Raw genomic sequence first — 17,669 nt, 5'->3', positions numbered from 1 at the left:
GTGTTTCTTTAGAGTTCCAGCTTAATTAAAACAACATTATTCCTTTAGTTATATGTCCTGTTAGTTGGCAAGTTGAGTTTGTTCCAGTCAAAGATCCTTTTTCTTGGAGTCTGGCAGTTATCACCCTGCGTTAAATATTATATTGTTGTACCAGTGTGGTAGCGGAGATTAAAATGGAATTTTGCTGAGTGAAATGAAGGTCACTAACATTGGGTAAGCAAACATTCTACTGGCTGATTGGTTGATGCCAATGTGCACACTGTTCTGTTGTGGAGTCTAATGATTTCATTTTATCACCACAGTGGAATCTAAAAGCTACATTTCACTCATTAATAAATATGAATGTGAATAAATAAGACGGGTGAACAACAAAATGTATATATAAATCCTAATGAACACTTGCAAACAGAAAAAAAGGTGTAAGTGTTAAATGTTAAGGGGAATATTTTGTATTGTTCCGCCAGTGTTTATCTCCGCTATCACAATGGCAGGGATAAGTCTCCACAAGAAAATCATGGTGTTTTTGATATAAACACCCCATGATTGTTCAGTAAAGTATGGCAATAGAGTTTAGCTCGGATGTGTGTGGTCTTAGATTGTTGTCCTTATTTTAATGTTGAAGTTACGATGAAAAGACCCTGATAATCATGCAGGGGTTGGTCTCTGTTTTGTAAGGTGTCAGAATGACATGTGACATTTTTGAAGTGACTCTTTTGTTCCTAATGCATAACTGACATGTTTTTTTCTTGACTAAACCTCGTACACAATGATGTTAATTGTAAGCACATAACGCTCATATTTAAAGCCTATTAAACGCTCTTTCAGTGATGGTCCAAAAAGTAACATACCCGGACACACAAACTTTCTAATAAGCGTTCATTTCTCTTTGTATTAATTTTGAAGTTGCTTGCAGAGTTTATAAACATTAACGCTCAGTCATATACAATAAACTTCCATGGGAACGCTCATTAAACACTTAGTAAACTAAGCTTTAGGGAGCTTTGTGATACATTAATGAACATGGTTCCAATGCTCTGTTAAACCAAGGACAAAATACTTGGTTTTGTCTGTGCATTTAACTAGTGTTATTTTTAAAACGCCCATGTGTACGACTCCTTAGAGCTATGTTTTGTTTCAGAGGCCTTCGTAATGAAAGGGGCAATTCAGATATTGCCCATCTGGGCATATGCAATAAATGAAAATTCCTGGGCTGTGAGTGTACAATTGAGCATCTCATAGATTAACTGTTCAAATGTCAGGAAAGGAGAATACCGAAACTTCCTGTTTTCAAATCATTCTGCTCAATGAGGAATCACTTATATTAACTCTTTCAGTGCCAACCACAGATATTGCTGCATTGCTCTCAGGCAGCGATATAATTATACTAGAAAAATAAAGAAGGTGTAAGAAAATTTTCTGGTGTAGAAATAAGGGACATATTTATTAAATGTCTTTGCAATACTTGTTCGGTTATTACAATTTTAGCATAGCAATAACAGATGAAAACAATTGAAATAATGTTTTATTCCATGAAAGCATTTCAATATTCAGTGGTTTTGACTATTTTTATTTTTTTATTATTATTTTGTATTGCATTTTTTATTAGTAGAATTGAAGACCATATCTGGCACCATGGTGTCTGTGTATTATAGTGCGATCAGCCATTAAAACGGAGAAAACAGGAGTTAAATTACAGCGGTGCTTCATTATGCATCACTGCGATTTGCTTGTCACTGTACCCTTATAATACTTAGACCCCCTATATCTGGGATTTCAGCTCTAATGTACATTCACAAGCTGGCTCAAGCATGCACAGAAACTGTCTTGGCAAAGCAGTAACTTAAGCCTTGCCGTTCAGGGGCAGCATCGTACGGACAGGCGAATATCACTGAGCTATCCAGCAATATTTTATTGATAAATTATGTCAATAAGTGATTTATTTTTTTTACCCGATAAAAACCCCAAAAGCATCCTTATCGCCCCATTTTGATAAATACAAGCCTTAGTTTGAAACACTGTCTCTGATTTTTGGATTACATTAAGCACATGAAAACCAAAAGGAAGCAGAAGGCCTGGAGAAAAATTACCGCTTCTGTTATACTGTTAATAATGGTGCAATATGCGCGGATATGCTGTAACCCATAGTAACCAATCAGATGTTTGCTTTCGTTTTTCAAAGTCTGCCAGAGATTCGCAGACTCTCTATCAGGTGCTGTTGGTTGCAGCGCATCTGTGGTCATTGCTCTTGGTTATTAAATAAGCTCCAATATTTATGAGGACAGTTAAACGAAGACAGTACAAAGACAATGCAAAAATAGTTTAGCATCTTGTGCTTGTCCAATACCATGTCTGTCCTGGCAGTGCCAGTTTTCATGTCGCAGGCATTGTTTACCAGTTATGAATCATGCATTGTGGGCCCAATCACTAAGCCCCACCCAATTGAACTAAGCACAATCCCTTTCGGTGTCGAGCCGTTGGGGATTCAGCTAATAAAAAACTCCTGTGCATTGTGATTAAGGTTTTATTTGCATTAATGCGAATTAGCAAACTAGCTTTATAAATCCCCTCTCCCCCCATGTATGGGAAGATAGTTTATTGCAAAATGACTTCATAACATTTGTTCTTCAGTTTAGTATATTTTTCATAATTCCAGTGTTTTTGTGGTATTAAATTCCCACCAGAAACTTATCACAACTGTAGGGTGCCCTGGAAAAGTCTATAAATAATTCCCTGCTAAAAAAAAAGTTAGGCACCAGATAAAAATGTTCAACATCATGGCTACCTGGTACCTTGTATTTGTTCAGCCTTGTTTTACTAACAAATCAGAACTGGACAGTACAAATCTGGGAGATTTGCTAAAACCTTAGCAAACAAAACACTGTTTGTTGAAGCACAATGTATTAAGCCAGAGAATTTGGCCCAGCTGAAAGGTGCCATTTGTATTGTATTCACACAATGTGGATGTGGTGAAGCTTGACTTATTTGGTTGGCTGGAGTCCTGTTGCTTATTGCTAAGTAGAGGTTTGGTGGGTGCTCTGGCAGATAAGGGGTTAAACATCCTGACTTGTTTCACAAACACAATGGACTTATTTCAGGGCACCTTCTATGTCATTATCCCCAAGAACTTACTGAAGTTTATGTTCTTCTGACTGGACAAATATGTTTAGTGGATATATATTGATGTGAGGCAATTTTCAGAAAAGCTCTCTAACATGTTGTACACTACGTCACATGTGCCAACGTGATCCATTCTACCAGGGACAAAGGACTCTACTCCTGTTTTCCTCACTCACTGTGGTGACTGCAGACTGGGCTGATTTATGGTAAAAACAAACACCAATAGGGGAATGTCACATAGCTCTGGCTGAAGACTGAATTGTTGCCAGTGGAAAAGTGCAACGTCCACAACAGCTGAATTGCTGCCGTTTTATCGCATGGGAGTTCAAATTCTCCACTGTCACGCCGGAGCGCTGCAGCTGAGAAGATGCTTACATTCACGTACGACAAGTGAGAATTTACCCTTTACTTCAGCATGACGCTACAAAGGCCAAGCAGCTGTGCTGGGAAAGCACAGTGAGCATCAGTTTTCCAATCCAGCCCAGATTCAATCATTTTGGAAATGAATGTGAAGTACAAGAGTAGAGAGCACCAAGTCCCAGCTAAAAGAGATCACATGCCGGTAGATGTGAGATATCTGAGACTACTCTGAGCAATTCCAGGATCCACATTCTACATTCCACAAAGAAAACTGTATTCCACCTGTGTCAGCAGCACATTGTGTCCGGATACCGTTCTGCTAGCAGCTAGGATTTGTGCGTTATTATTAAGTTGTGTCTTGTTGCTATGTAGTAAGGCTGCAGCCCAGACAACATGTTATCAGCAGACCTGAGCTTCTTTCTCAGCTTGCTCCTGGCACTCTCTGCAATAGGAAACTAGTACAGCCAACAAGTCAGACTGTTATTTCTAAATAATTCACTATTTTGGCCCCATTCTTTCTGGTGTGCTCAGCTACAAAATATTTTGGTATTATGGATGGCATCAAATAAACAGACAAGGTGACTGCAATTTTACTACATTACAGAACACAGCCAAACCATTTTGTGCTGCGCAAAAAAAAATAAAAAAAATTGTGAATGATTAGTATTTTCGGGAACGCCCACCTTGCGATATTGCTGCAAATACAGGGATATTGTGAAAGAAACTTGGTTACAATACATTACTTCCAATTTATACAACACTCAAATAAAAAGCTACATCACCCACGTCGCCGTTCATAGGAAAATAGTTACTGTCAATCCATACCAGTGACCTTTGTAATACATTTAATAAGATTATAACCGTGAACGACAACTGTAAACGTAGAGGGAAAGCAATATATCTTGTGCCATAAGTGGAAACGGTTATATATGTTAGTGCTCCTGGTCCCTGTGAGTTGACCCTACCCCAATACGTGCAGGACCACAGTCCGTTTAATAAGTATAAAAGGCAATTGAAAGACATTCTAGTACTGAATTCTAACTAGAGTGCTCCCAATTTAGAAAGTGCCGTATATTAAACAAGCCATTTAGGTGCTTCCACTCTAGCAGAACCAGGGAAAGAACCATGCAGCCAGAATCCTGTGTAGACATTTGGGCCCCTGCGACCACGGGCCCTCGTCTACTTGCAACAACAGTGTGCTTGTCAGCATTACTCATTGCAAGTCACAAATTTGTAGACAGTGAAACAGGAAGTTCTTGAGATATAAAGAAGGACCAGAAATTAAAGAGATTAGATATTCATAACAATTGAACAGTTCAAATATAGGTAGCATTGTGGCAGAAAAGGTGCAGAATCAACTTCTGAAATAGTTGGGATAATTGTAAGCAATTTAGGCTCGTCTAGGTCATGCAAGCTGCATATTGCGAGTCAGCTGCCATATCCACAGGGTGCTTGTCTAGCGGAATCTTTAGGCAACATTTATTCAAATTAAATTTACCTACAGATCACTGTCACCCTCACAATAATCATTAAGTACTTTGAGATTGAAGATAAATGTGACTCCTGCAGAGAGCACATAAGATATTATTGCAGTACCAGTCAGGCTAATGGACATTTTTATGAACACTGTCTGTGCGCCAATCATACCATTCATTTCTGAGCGCCACTGACAGTTGGCTAATGCTACATACTAGGGAAATGTAGATTTTCCTGCTATAAACGTAACAGTCATTATGAATGATAAGTTTCAGGAACACACCGCAAAACATGTATAAATCAAGACGACCATTTATTCCAGAAAAGTTTACTTTTTCAATGGATGTTACATGTACCATTATGTCTGAAGTTAATTATTGACTAAGCTTAGCCTGTATGCCAAGGATGTTTCTTATAGGGAGCATTGTTCCTCAGAAACCTACAGCTGATTTCATTAGCAGTGTATAATCAAACATAAAAAATGAATACATCTTATAAGTTAAGTACCCGTAACTAGGTAACGGAGTAGGCAAGTGTGGTTATGGGGTCTAAGGTACACGCATGGCAATTTTGAGCCATCTGGCTGTTACAATAGCAATATCACAGAGTGTATGGCAGGTAATCCTTAAAAACAAATCATTATTATTATTATCATTATTAATAACTTTAGATGTAAAAAATGATGCAACTTGTGCAACCTAACTCCCGTAATAATAATTTTTTTTTGAAAAAGTGGAGATGTTGCCTATACCAACCAATCAGATTCTAGTTATCGTTTATTTAGTACATTCAACAAAATGACAGCTAGCATCTGATTGGTTGCTATAGGCAACATCTCCACTTTTTGAAACCCACAGCTTGATGAATTAACCCCCACGACTCTTTAAAAAGATAAAAACAACAACCAGGACAGAATTTCTTCTTTCTAGAGTTAACGTCCCTGAAGCTCATTGCTTCCAGTTCACTAAACATTTAATTTATCCTCTGAATATTTTAGGGAAGATCAGATACATTGTGATCACCTTCTCTGCAGTGATTGTGTCAGATCAGTACATCTCATCCTCATAAATAAATCTAAGATCTTAGCTCAGCTAAGAGAAATTGCCTCAGACAGGTTTAGGGTAGAGGTGGGCGTTTTATCTCTGTGAGCGTAATAACAAACCTTGAATTTGCCTGGCTTGGAATGCAGCTTATTAAGGTGGGAGGATAATTGTCCTCTTGAAGCTCAGATGCTCCTTCTTACTTCTATGAAGTTTCTAGACACGTACTTCAAAGCATTACAGCGTGCTGAAGTCGTTAGCATGTTTAGATCTTATGGCTGTCATCTTAAATAACTCAACCAAACGAAAAAATGTCCCATATATACACACAACAAAGTAATTACCCTGACACCTGGCTGGCAGCGATACAAATTAGCTTTGTGAATTCCAACTACACATTGCAGGTTCAATAGGAAACGTGGGAGATATGGCCATTAGTACAATTAAAAACACTAAAATGAGAAAGGCGTTGATCCCCACACTGCCACTAACACGAACCCTCTATCAAGTAATGCACAATATTATTACATAATTTGTACTTGGGGAAGATTGATAATACAGTAACTATAATAAGACGGCTACTGTTGCCAGCCATTGCTCTGTCTGTACCTCCATCAAGGGAGGGCTGGCACATTTTAGCCTGGGGGGCAAGACTCAACTCAGCAGCCCATTGGGAACATTTTAAATGGAAACAAAATGCATATGGCCCCATAGGCAAACCGAGGGGGGGTTTCCTAGTGCCTGGGGCACTGTATACTCGAGGTGGCTGGACCCTGCCCCCGCTTCACATGGCTCTGCTTGAAAAGGGAGAGCTGTGTGCACCTAACAGTAATGCATGCAGCATTGCCCATGTATATTATGGGGATAGGAAGAGTTGGAGAGCAGCCAAGCACTGTCTAAAATTATAGCCACAACCCCATGCATGCTGGTCACGCCCACTGGCGGCGTGGTGTGGAAACCCCCACTCTACAAATCTTGCGTTTGCCCCTGGGCCCAGTGACCCAACCCAAAGTAGCCCACTATGGGACCAGCCCGGGGGGGTGGGCAGATGCCTCCTTGCCCCCCCAGCCCAGCCTACCCCTGACCTCGACATAACAAAATGTGCTCATACAGAATTGCAGGTTGGAATTTCTTCGATAGGATGGTACATAGGACCAATCAGTGACCTCCATTGGTTAATCTGTGAGGTCCAATACGGATATAGAGCATACTTACCTACTTTCTACTTGCTTTGTCCGGGAGAGGGGCGTGCCTGGACGACAGAGGGGGCGGGGCACGGCCAATCGCGTCATTTTGGCCCCGCTCCGCGAAGGAAATGCCGTTTTGTCATGGGGGTGGGGACAAAATGACGTGATTCACCGCAAATCGTGTCATTTTGGGGTGCCAGGTGCAGGAGATTTGCCAGCTCTCCCGGGAGTCCGTGAGACTGACCTGAATTTCGGGAGTCTCCCGGACATTCCGGGAAAATTGACAAGTATGATGTAGAGAGGACATATGCACAATGCAATATGGTCATTCATGTGTGATTGGGCCGAATGACCACAGTGCACGGTGTGTGGCAGCTTTAATATCACCATTGGTTATATTTACAGAAAACTAGCCTCTCATTCCATCAACCACACACGCAGCATGCTAGTGAGATCAGTGTTTAAATGGCTCTAGCATGTGAAACAAAACATGATGAACATGAAATGAGAACACAGAAAATAATCACACGCTCCCAGTTTACCTTCTCATAATGAAAACCTGTAAATAGATCATGTATTCTCACAAGGTGTACCTGTGCTTACGCAGAAATTTCTTGAGAATCTGAGACATTGTAGTCATTTAGGGATGATTACACTCTAATTTTATCTAAATCAATTTCATAAATCCCAATGATGAATATAGATTCCTGGCAAATAGCCATCATTGTTCAAGTCTACGCGCTGTTCTGGCGACACTGTCAGTTGTCTATACAGCTCCATTGTTCAGAAGTCTGTGTTACACCCTGTGACAGGTGGAGATGCACATCTACCCAGAGTGGGGCTCAGCTTCACAAATTGTTCATCTTATCTAGTAGTTTGCATTTCGGAATGAAATATTATCATCTAGGTTTTTCTTTATATTATGTTCTCCAACTGGGCCAATTTTATAGCAATAATCCAAGGCTGTGGACTTTTTTTTTTTTTTTTTTAAACCCCCAAAAAGAATTAAAAGCAAATATAGCCTATACAAACCTTTTTAGAAAAAAAGTGCCTATTAGCTAAAACAGCTTCTAAGATACTCTTTATAGTAGAGTCTATATAGAACTTAAGGTTCTATGTATTATTGGGAGATAGCCCCTTTCTCCAGGGAATATGGGTGTTTTTGCCCTAGTTAGGGTTTCTCCCAATAAATCAACTGGATATTGGGAATACATAGGAAGATATCATAGATGCTTTATTATTGTACTATAGCATTCTATTTTTAAATTATAGTTGATGATATAGACCACTTAATCCAGTGTTGGCTAACCTGTGACACTCCAGGTGTTGTGAAACTACAAGTCCCAGCATGCTTTGCCAATATATAGCAGCTTATTGCTGGAAGGGTATGCTGGGACTTGTAGTTTCACAAACATCTGGAGTGTCACAGTTAAGCCAACACTGACTTAATCTGTTAAAATGTAAGAGTCCTCTCTATTCGCAAGGCCAGAACACTGTGCAGGAATAACATTTGTAGTTGTCATACCGAAGGTTGACATTTTTAAATGTCATAATGGAGCTGAGAGGTCAATGTCGGCCGTCATGAGAAGAAATGTTTTGTTCCGTTATAATAAAAAAAATAATGAAAGTGGATAGAAAAGAAGGCTGAACAGGGCAGTGACTAATGGTACAGGTACAACATTAGGCTGGCAGTGACGAGGGAGTGGGGGTAGAGAAGATGTGAGCGGGGAGCAGTGAGGAGAGATAAGTGATAGAGCAGAGACTAATAGATGTAGCATTGAAAGAGTAGGCAGCATGGAGCGCTCTGTATGGCTGTAGACACTGGATTAATATTTCTTTATTCCTTTCCTTTTGATAAGGGTGTTTCCACACTTATTGACCACCCTGTACTTTGACATATAAAATAAAGATACTTCTCCTTTAATAAGGAACCAAAACATCAATTTTACACGTAGTGAGTAAATACTAACTGTTGTAAAAAAGCAATTTAAAACAAATCGACTTTCATTTTATATCACTCACTTAACAGCCTGCTTTTATAACTAAGGTAAAGAATTATTCTGTCACAATGCCGCATCACATGACAAGTGATTTTATTTTAGGTTTTACTGAAATTAAGTGTTTGAGGGGACATCAGTAGTACAAAGACAAAACACCAAAACCACAGTGAAGCAGTATTTAAAGCTCTACATCTATATCTGTTAAACAATCCAATAGTGGTATCCAATGTATTGGTGATGATATTTATTTTACTGCAAATTTGCAGTGAAGGGTGGATGAATAATTGATAATACATATAAGGGATGCAGCAAATCCAGGATTGGTTAATTACTTCCGCTCAATAGTTATTGACAATCTATCTTGGATTTACAGTTACAAAATATTACAACTCACGCAGAACAGTTCAACAAGAGGATACTTGTCAGCATTTATATACAACATCAAGATGCTGCTAAATCTATTCCCATCACAACATACTACAACATGAAATTACCTATGAGATAACCTGAACCTGCTAAATAATTCTATTCTGTTTCAAATACCTTTAAATCAGTACTATAAAGAATAAGAAAAATATTCTGCTCCCTACATCTCCAACCTCCTCTCCATTCACGCCCCATCCCGCCCTCTGCGTTCGGCCAATGACCGTCGCCTCTCTTCCCCCCTGGTTACCTCCTCCCACACTCGCATCCATGACTTCTCCCACGCTGCCCCCCTCCATTGAAACCAGCTCCCCCCCATCAGAAGTTTCCCCAACTTGCCCAGCTTCAAACGGGCCTTAAAAACCCATCTCTTCCTCAAAGCCTTCCAGTCCCCCACTTAACTGCCCTCCTTCCAGTTTTTCATATATACAGAATAAGACAAAAACACGAGAATTACATCCAGGATATAGAAGAATAGAAATGTCACTGTGTAGATATCTATAACCAATAAAAGCAAATACAAATTATAGGCAGAACAAGGAGTATAATCCTGTGCAGTTGTCCATACATACAGAATAAGAACAGATACTTAGAATAATGCTCAGGATCTATAAGAGAAGTGGTACTAGCAGTATTCTAGTGGCAGAACTACAGAACAAGAGAAGAGTGCCAATATAGTGCAAATAAATATGATGGGAGTAGATGATTTTAAATTTAAAATCAGGGACAGCTGGCACCAATACAAATGCTAATTAAGTTTAACACTGGTGTCCCCTCTCATTAAGCAAATGTATTGGTTTAGGAAAAATCAATTAACAATGCAATAAATTAGCTAGGATTTTGTGGATAAACAGTTTAACTGGCAATCCACATCTGATGGTATCTTTTAGTCAGACAGGATGACCGTGATCTATAAAGTTGTCTTACACCCTGAACTGCAGAGGTGACAAGCGGGGCTGGGCTCATATATGAGCCGATCTGGCCGTCTTACCCATGTATGCTGAGTGACTGGACCTATAATCACAGCATGTCACGGAATAATGTCAATACTAAATAGTAAATTGCACAAATGGGGGAATTGGTACACAAAATAATCTGGTTGAGATCAGGAAGGATTTGTTTCCCCCCTGTGAGGATAAATTGGTGCTTAGTTTGGTGTTCTTTTTACAGCTAGATTTTAGAAGAAAATAAAAAGTTGGAGTTGATGAACCTGTGCCCTTTTCAGCCTCACCAAGTATGTAACTAATTTAAAGACAGCTCTTCTGTATAGTCTAAAAGATGTGATTTTCATTCTGGTGTCTGGCGACTGACATCCAAATAGTGCTGAAGAAGGAGAAACCACAGTGCCTGTATCATTTATCTCCCTGAAATTGCTGGTTTGCTCATTTGGATGGTTAAATACTTACTAAGGATTGTGCTGGAGCCAGAGAGGTAATTATAAGATCACAGGTCTGATCACAGTAAGCAAAACTCTTATGAGGTGTCATCCTGACAACTCCGCTCGTTCGTGTCACATAAACGCGACGGTAAAAAACAATTACAGGAGGGAAGACTGCGGCACAAACAGGGGATTCTCTTTTTCACCAAACAGAACTTGGCCCTCAGCTGCCACGAGTCCACAGAGGTGATTACAAGACTGTGTTATATGTCTTAAGGGAAATATGGATGTATTGTCACTCTTTCCTCCATATTTGCTGCCCTTCAGCCACTTTGCAAAGCCGTCTGCTGGGGGCGTAATCTAGAGGACGAGCTGGGGCAGAGCAAGGGTACGCAGACATATAGAGACCAGCTCTGCTCCATTTGTGAACAGAGCTGCATTATATGTAATAATTAAATATTACATATGGCACCGCTCTGCTCCAAAAATGGAGTTCTGCAACTCTATGCACATTACTACATCATCATCACCATTTTTTTATATAGCGCCACTGATTCTGCAGCGCTGTACAGAGAACTCACTCACATCACTCCCTGCCCCATTGGAACTTACAGTCTAAATTGAGAGGGAGAGGGAGAGACTAGGGTCAATTTTGATAGCAGCCAATTAACCTACCAGTATGTTTTTGGAGGAAACCGGAGCACCCGGAGGAAACCCACGCAAACATACAAACTCCACACAGATAAAGGCCATGGTCGGGAATTGAACTCACACATATTAAAGCAGTTAAAAATTAAAATGAATAAACTGTGGTAGGGGATTTCTACACTATTACATACCGAGGGACACATTGAATAGAGCATTGGGTAGTTGGGGTGTAAGGACAATATGTCTCCTATTGCTCAATGACCACACACACAGACCGATGCTGTCATCGAGTAGGACATTTCAGGTTTTTCACTTGATTATCAGGCCAATCAGACGATAAACGACCGTTCAGCCCGATATCGCATTAGAGGGTACAATCCAATGATGAATGATTATTGTTCTGAAGTACATTATATTATTTTATTTCATTTAATTAAACGGACTAAAGATCTTGTTGAACGATGGAACGATGTTGTTCCAATTCTGCAGTCTGCACGCACTCAGGACCGGCAGTGTATATAGATCTCTTTGGATTGAGCAGAATCACCATCTATTCAAGAGGAAGATTATGACAAAATAAAGATCTGAAGGTAAATCTTGTAAAACGTGTATAGTGTGTACACATGAATCAGCTGCTGATCAAGACTTTCAGTCGTTGGTAAAATCATTAATGATAATGGATCAGGAGAAATTTTCTGTAGTGTGTACTCAGCCTTAACACTGACTGCCCAGTTCAATAAAAAACACATGTAATGCCAATATATTTTTATAGATTGGGTTATAGTTTTGTGCTAAGACAGTTGAAACTAAGGTAAGAGATATACATACCTCCTCATAGTATTCGAGTTCTTGCATCATGTGCATTAAAATTAACCTACAGTACATTATTATCCACATAAAAAGTGCTTGAAAACAGGACTCCACAAAAGTTCCTTCCTTGCAGGATACAGTTGCTGCCACTATTTTTGGATGAATGTATGTTCTCCCTGTGTTTGCGTGGGTTTCCTCCAACACTCCAAAAACATACTGGTACGTTAATTGGCTGCTACTAAATTGACCCTAGTCTCTCCCTCTCTGTCTGTCTGTGTATGTGTGTATTAGGGAACTTAAGCTGGGTACACACTACACGGTTTTCGTCCAATAATCGGCTCAATCAGCCTACATACGACCGCTCGTTCAAAATCACAAGTCGGGTCAGTGTATGCAGTGACACGATGGTCGAAAGTCTGCCCAAATGGACGATTGTCGCCTCATTTGGTTGGTCGTACAGTTTAATATTTTCGTTCCAATCTCGTTTCCGCTGTGTAGTGTGTATAAACTTCCGACCGATCCACAACAGTGAGTACAAAATTACAGTCATTGCTCTCGACAACATGGCTGTAAAAAGTCGCTAAAGGGAGGTCCGCTCCTCCCTTTATCGTCCTAAACAAGGCTCGTGTGTATGCAGTCCATGGACCGAGCGATCGGACCATCGATCGCATGTAAAATTGCTCGGCATAAAAAGTTGGTTGAAATTTCTGTAGTGTGTACCTAGTTTTAGACTGTAAGCTCCAATGGGGCAGGAAATTATAACTAAGTCCGGCACTGAAATGACTGCTCAGACTCGGTACCAACGCTGGGGATCTGCACCCCAAAAATAGATAAATATAACAACCAAGGTATGCGGTGGTATGCCCGAGTCTGCCACAAAAACACTCATGCACAAAGTATATAATTAAAAAATGTTTATTCTAGCATATAAAAAACCATAATAGGTACAACCAATGTGGGCTGTTGCCGGTGCCAAAACAATTGATAGCGAGGTAGGTGCACCTACACGCTAACCAGATAATATATATACCAGTCCAGCAACTGTATAAAACCCGTTCCACTCTATTATTATAGAGATTATGATATGATTTTCACGGAATTTCCAAACCCTATTAGGGATAATAATATGGAGAATAAAGTGGTGTGTTTGGAATAACTGATGAAATCCAATACGGAATGTCAAAAGGTAACAAAAGTTTCTTACCAATTTCTGGCGATGTATTATAGGACCGGTACCTTGATATGTACTATGTACTGTATAACCGACATGGATCCTCCTCTTCTAGATGTAGATATTATACGGAGCTCCGTGTATAGCTCTTGTTCTCACCACATCAACTCCAAACACTAGCGCGTGGTCCCGCTAGTGACTGACGTCATAGAAGTGCGTCCCCGTCTCCTCCGGGACTCTCCAGAAGTGTAAAGGTGAACGGTTGGTAGAAAGATGCACTGGTATAGGCACTGAACTATAGTCCACAAGAATAGTTAAAATAATTGCTGTTCTCCTGACACGTTTCATCCCCATATAGGCGATTTCCTCAGAGATGGGGCAGGGACTGATGTGAATGAGTTCTCTGTAGAGCGCTGCGGAATTAGTGGCGCTATATAAATAACTGATGATGATCATGATAATTATAAGCCTTTAGCCAAAGCTTATACTACACTGCAAAGGTCAAAATGAGGCCTCATGTTTGAAAACAAATCTGTCAAACTGCTGTACAATGTGCGCTGCAAAATGATCATTTTACACAAACAACTCCAAGTGAACACTACCAATGGGCAAGAAAATAGAAAAGTTACAATTAATATTCCCAAGTGACAGCTATACTGTGGCAGAAGAAAAACAGAATGGAGCATTTTAAAAAACACAAACCCAATAACATGTCTTTTAACAGATAATATGGATTTCGGGCATTTTCTGATCTCATCTATATTAAAAAAAAAAAAAAGGAATTCACTCAATTATGAACTTATCCAGAGTGCATAAACATTTTGTCTTTTGTGTTAAATATTTGCTAAAACATTGTGCTCAGCTTTGTCAGTGTTATATACATAGTTATCTATAAAGTGACATCCTCTTGTGCTCACAATTCTTTTATGTAACCTGGGCAATTCCACAGAGGCCTCTATTGTATGAGGCTACTACAATAGGTCATTACATCAAGAGGACGGGTCTATGGCTCCGTATTGCACAGGCCATGTAGGGGACCTGCTCTGCTAAGCCACAGGAATGTGAATTTCTACATCTCTTTGTAGATGGAGTTTTGAAACAAGTGGAAAATTGAAAGAAGAAACAGAGATAAAAGCGTTTCTGTCATCAGGAGCTGCTTAACGACTACACCAGGCTTGTGGGAAAAGCCGCTTACAGAATGAGCTGAAAGGGGCACTGACTCCTAAATATGCTAACAAATCAGTTTATAATTCTTCTAATTTTATAATCAAAGAGTCATTTGCATGTCTAGATCTGTGCTATAAAACAGCTGCTACATAGTTGTAAGACCAGCATTTCTCCTCTGGAATAAAAGTCATAAACTCCAGTCCAGATTTAACAACTTGTATCATCATCCCCTTGTGCTAAATCTGCCTCAACAAATATCCCCATCGTGTGAGCTCTCTGCCCGAAACTTGACATGAAACAAAGTAAACTTACTCACTTTGGCTAAAAACAACTGTTGCTAGTCTGAATATTTCCATTTAAAATAATATTTATTTTGGATTATTTATTGCTGCTGCAAAGTTTTTCTTGAGAACGAGCCTTAAACCTCCTGTATGTGAAGAATTTGAGGTGCTATTTGAGCCTGCAAATGTGCTAGCAAAGCAGATTTTCAGTGTATGTCTGTATGTATGTATGAGCACGATTGTGTTGATTAGTGGTTCAACCGAAAACTAATTGCATACTTGTCGACTTTCCACTCTTCATCTCCAGGAGATCCCAGAGGGAAGGTGAAATGTGAGGATGGGGGCCACTAATCACGTCATGGAGGCCCCCATCCTGCCCACTTCACCAGGAGTGGGCAGGATGGGCAGAATGGCCTGCATTCCCAGGAGTGCGGAAGACCTATCCAGAATTCAGGAGTCTCCCTTACATTCTGGAAGAGTGAGCAAGTATAACTAAACGGCTAATTAACTCTGCTATGTTCAAGCATAATTGTAACTTTAATGGAGTTTACATATATATTTTAACATGCTTACTTACCCTAATGGTAATTTTTCTAACTTAATATCCCACCTGACTGCTCGTTTTTTAGATAAACTATGGGCAGCACGATGGCTAAGTGGTCAGCACTTCTGCCTTACAGCACTGGGGTCATGAGTTCAATTCCAATCGATGGCCTTATCTGCGTGGAGTTTGTATGTTCTCCCCGTGTTTGCATGGGTTTCCTCTGGGTGCTCTGGTTTCCTCCCACACTTCAAAAACATACTAGTAGGTTAATTGGCTGCTATCAAAATTGACCTCAGTCTCTCTCTGTCTGTGTGTGTATGTATGTTAGGGAATTTAGACTGTAAGCTCCAATGGGGCAGGGACGGATGTGAATGAGTTCTCTGTACAGCGCTGCGGAATCAGTGGCGCTATATAAATAAATAAATGTTGATGATGATTGAACAAGGATCCATTTCAAACACTGTATGCCTAGTGATGGACAATAGGCAGCCCACTGAGCCTTCTCCTGCGAGCCCCCCCCCATCTCTTTCCTGCTGTCAGATATGTAGTGTGTTAGTTTGTAACACTTGTGTAAAATTCCTGCTGATTGAGATATTTATATATTGTTTTAGCTTATTACTGAGATAAAGGGGAATGTGTGGCCCTTTGGAAGGTTAGAGGGCCACCGAAATGTATCCCGTTGCCTATCGCTGCCGTATGTCCTGCACATACCGGCCCTACACCCATATCCAACGTTCCCAGTGAAGCTATTTTTGCAGAATATAATACACACCGCCATCGGTCTCTCTAAACTTTGAAATATACAGAAGAGGGAATATTTTTTTAGGACTTTTGCCAAAGGCATAAAGCACCTATTACACTCACACATCTCCCTATTCAAGTAACAGGTTTTGCTGATTTCAGTCATATCACTTCTGAGTGTTCTACAGTACAATGCTCAACTATGATTGAAAACAAAATACACCTGGAAGACAGAACACAAACTGCAGAGAAAAATATCACTACTGGCTACGGGGTAAAATTACATTTCCCAGCATACCTCAGCTGCTAGGATTGCTGAGCATACATAAAAACACCTGCGGAATGGCCAGTCCGGTTTATCTGGGGTCATGTTATACTGTATATGTTCCAGCAACAAGCATGATGCTAAAGAAAAACACCGGGCTACATACAGCTACTGCAAGCTGGTGTATACCCAGAGGTGTACCACTGCAGCATGAAAGAGACAACCTTTTCTAGATAGAGGTTCAGTTAACATAAATGGAGATGGAGAGCAGCTGACTGTTTTATAATTTCTACAACAACTAGTTCATCTTTCAAGTCACCACTTTGCAATGTCTCTCTGCATTCCAGCCGTATCCACCACCGGTAGCGGCAGAGATGCCTGATGGCTGCTTTAATATTGGTGGTTGATAATGCTGCTGCGTTAGATTAGCCACATTCACTTTTCCCTCAGATTGTTATTCTACTACCTTATGCATCCTGTGATCCCACACCTCATCTGGGCAGGGATATCTTTACCTTGTCGCTGTATGCAATTTGTTTGCTTATTGATCCCTGCAATGTAGAGAGCTGTCTAATATGTCAGCTCTTTATATATAAAGGATAATAATAGTAGTAATAATAATTGTGAACAAGAGACTGTGATTGAAGACAAAGGGCTAGATTTACTAAGCTGCGGGTTTGAAAAAGTGGGGATGATGCCTATAGCAACCAATCAGATTCTAGCTTTCTTTTCTTTAGTACCTTCTACAAAATGACAGCTAGAATCTGATTGGTTGCTATAGGCAACATCCCCACTTTTTCAAACCCGCAGCTTAGTAAATCTAGCCCAAAGTGTACAGTGTACTAGGGCAAGGCCACTGGGTTTCAAATTGTGTTAATGAGATTCACTACTAGTCCAGAGGACTTTAAGCTACAGAGCACCTGTACTGATCTCAAGTGCACCAGTGACAGAAAAGTCTGTACCATTAATATCTGAACAGTGTTTAGATATAGCATAATATTAGAAGAGCGGGAGTGAAATTGAAAGTGCTATTGACATTATTAAGCATAAGAAGGATTTCA

General features: G+C 40.1%; 1 long non-coding RNA gene across 2 annotated transcripts in view; it reads right to left on the bottom strand.

Annotated features, from left to right (window-relative positions):
- LOC142104024 (uncharacterized) overlaps positions 1-17,669 on the bottom strand; it is a 275,970-nt gene that overhangs the window by 148,017 nt on the left and 110,284 nt on the right. The gene's annotated exons all lie outside the window — the stretch shown is intronic.

Source organism: Mixophyes fleayi, chromosome 10, assembly GCF_038048845.1.
Source record: "Mixophyes fleayi isolate aMixFle1 chromosome 10, aMixFle1.hap1, whole genome shotgun sequence".
Classification (NCBI taxonomy): Eukaryota; Metazoa; Chordata; class Amphibia; order Anura; family Limnodynastidae; genus Mixophyes; species Mixophyes fleayi.
Note: the sequence above shows the minus strand (reverse complement) of the source record. Positions and strands in the feature narration are given on the sequence as shown.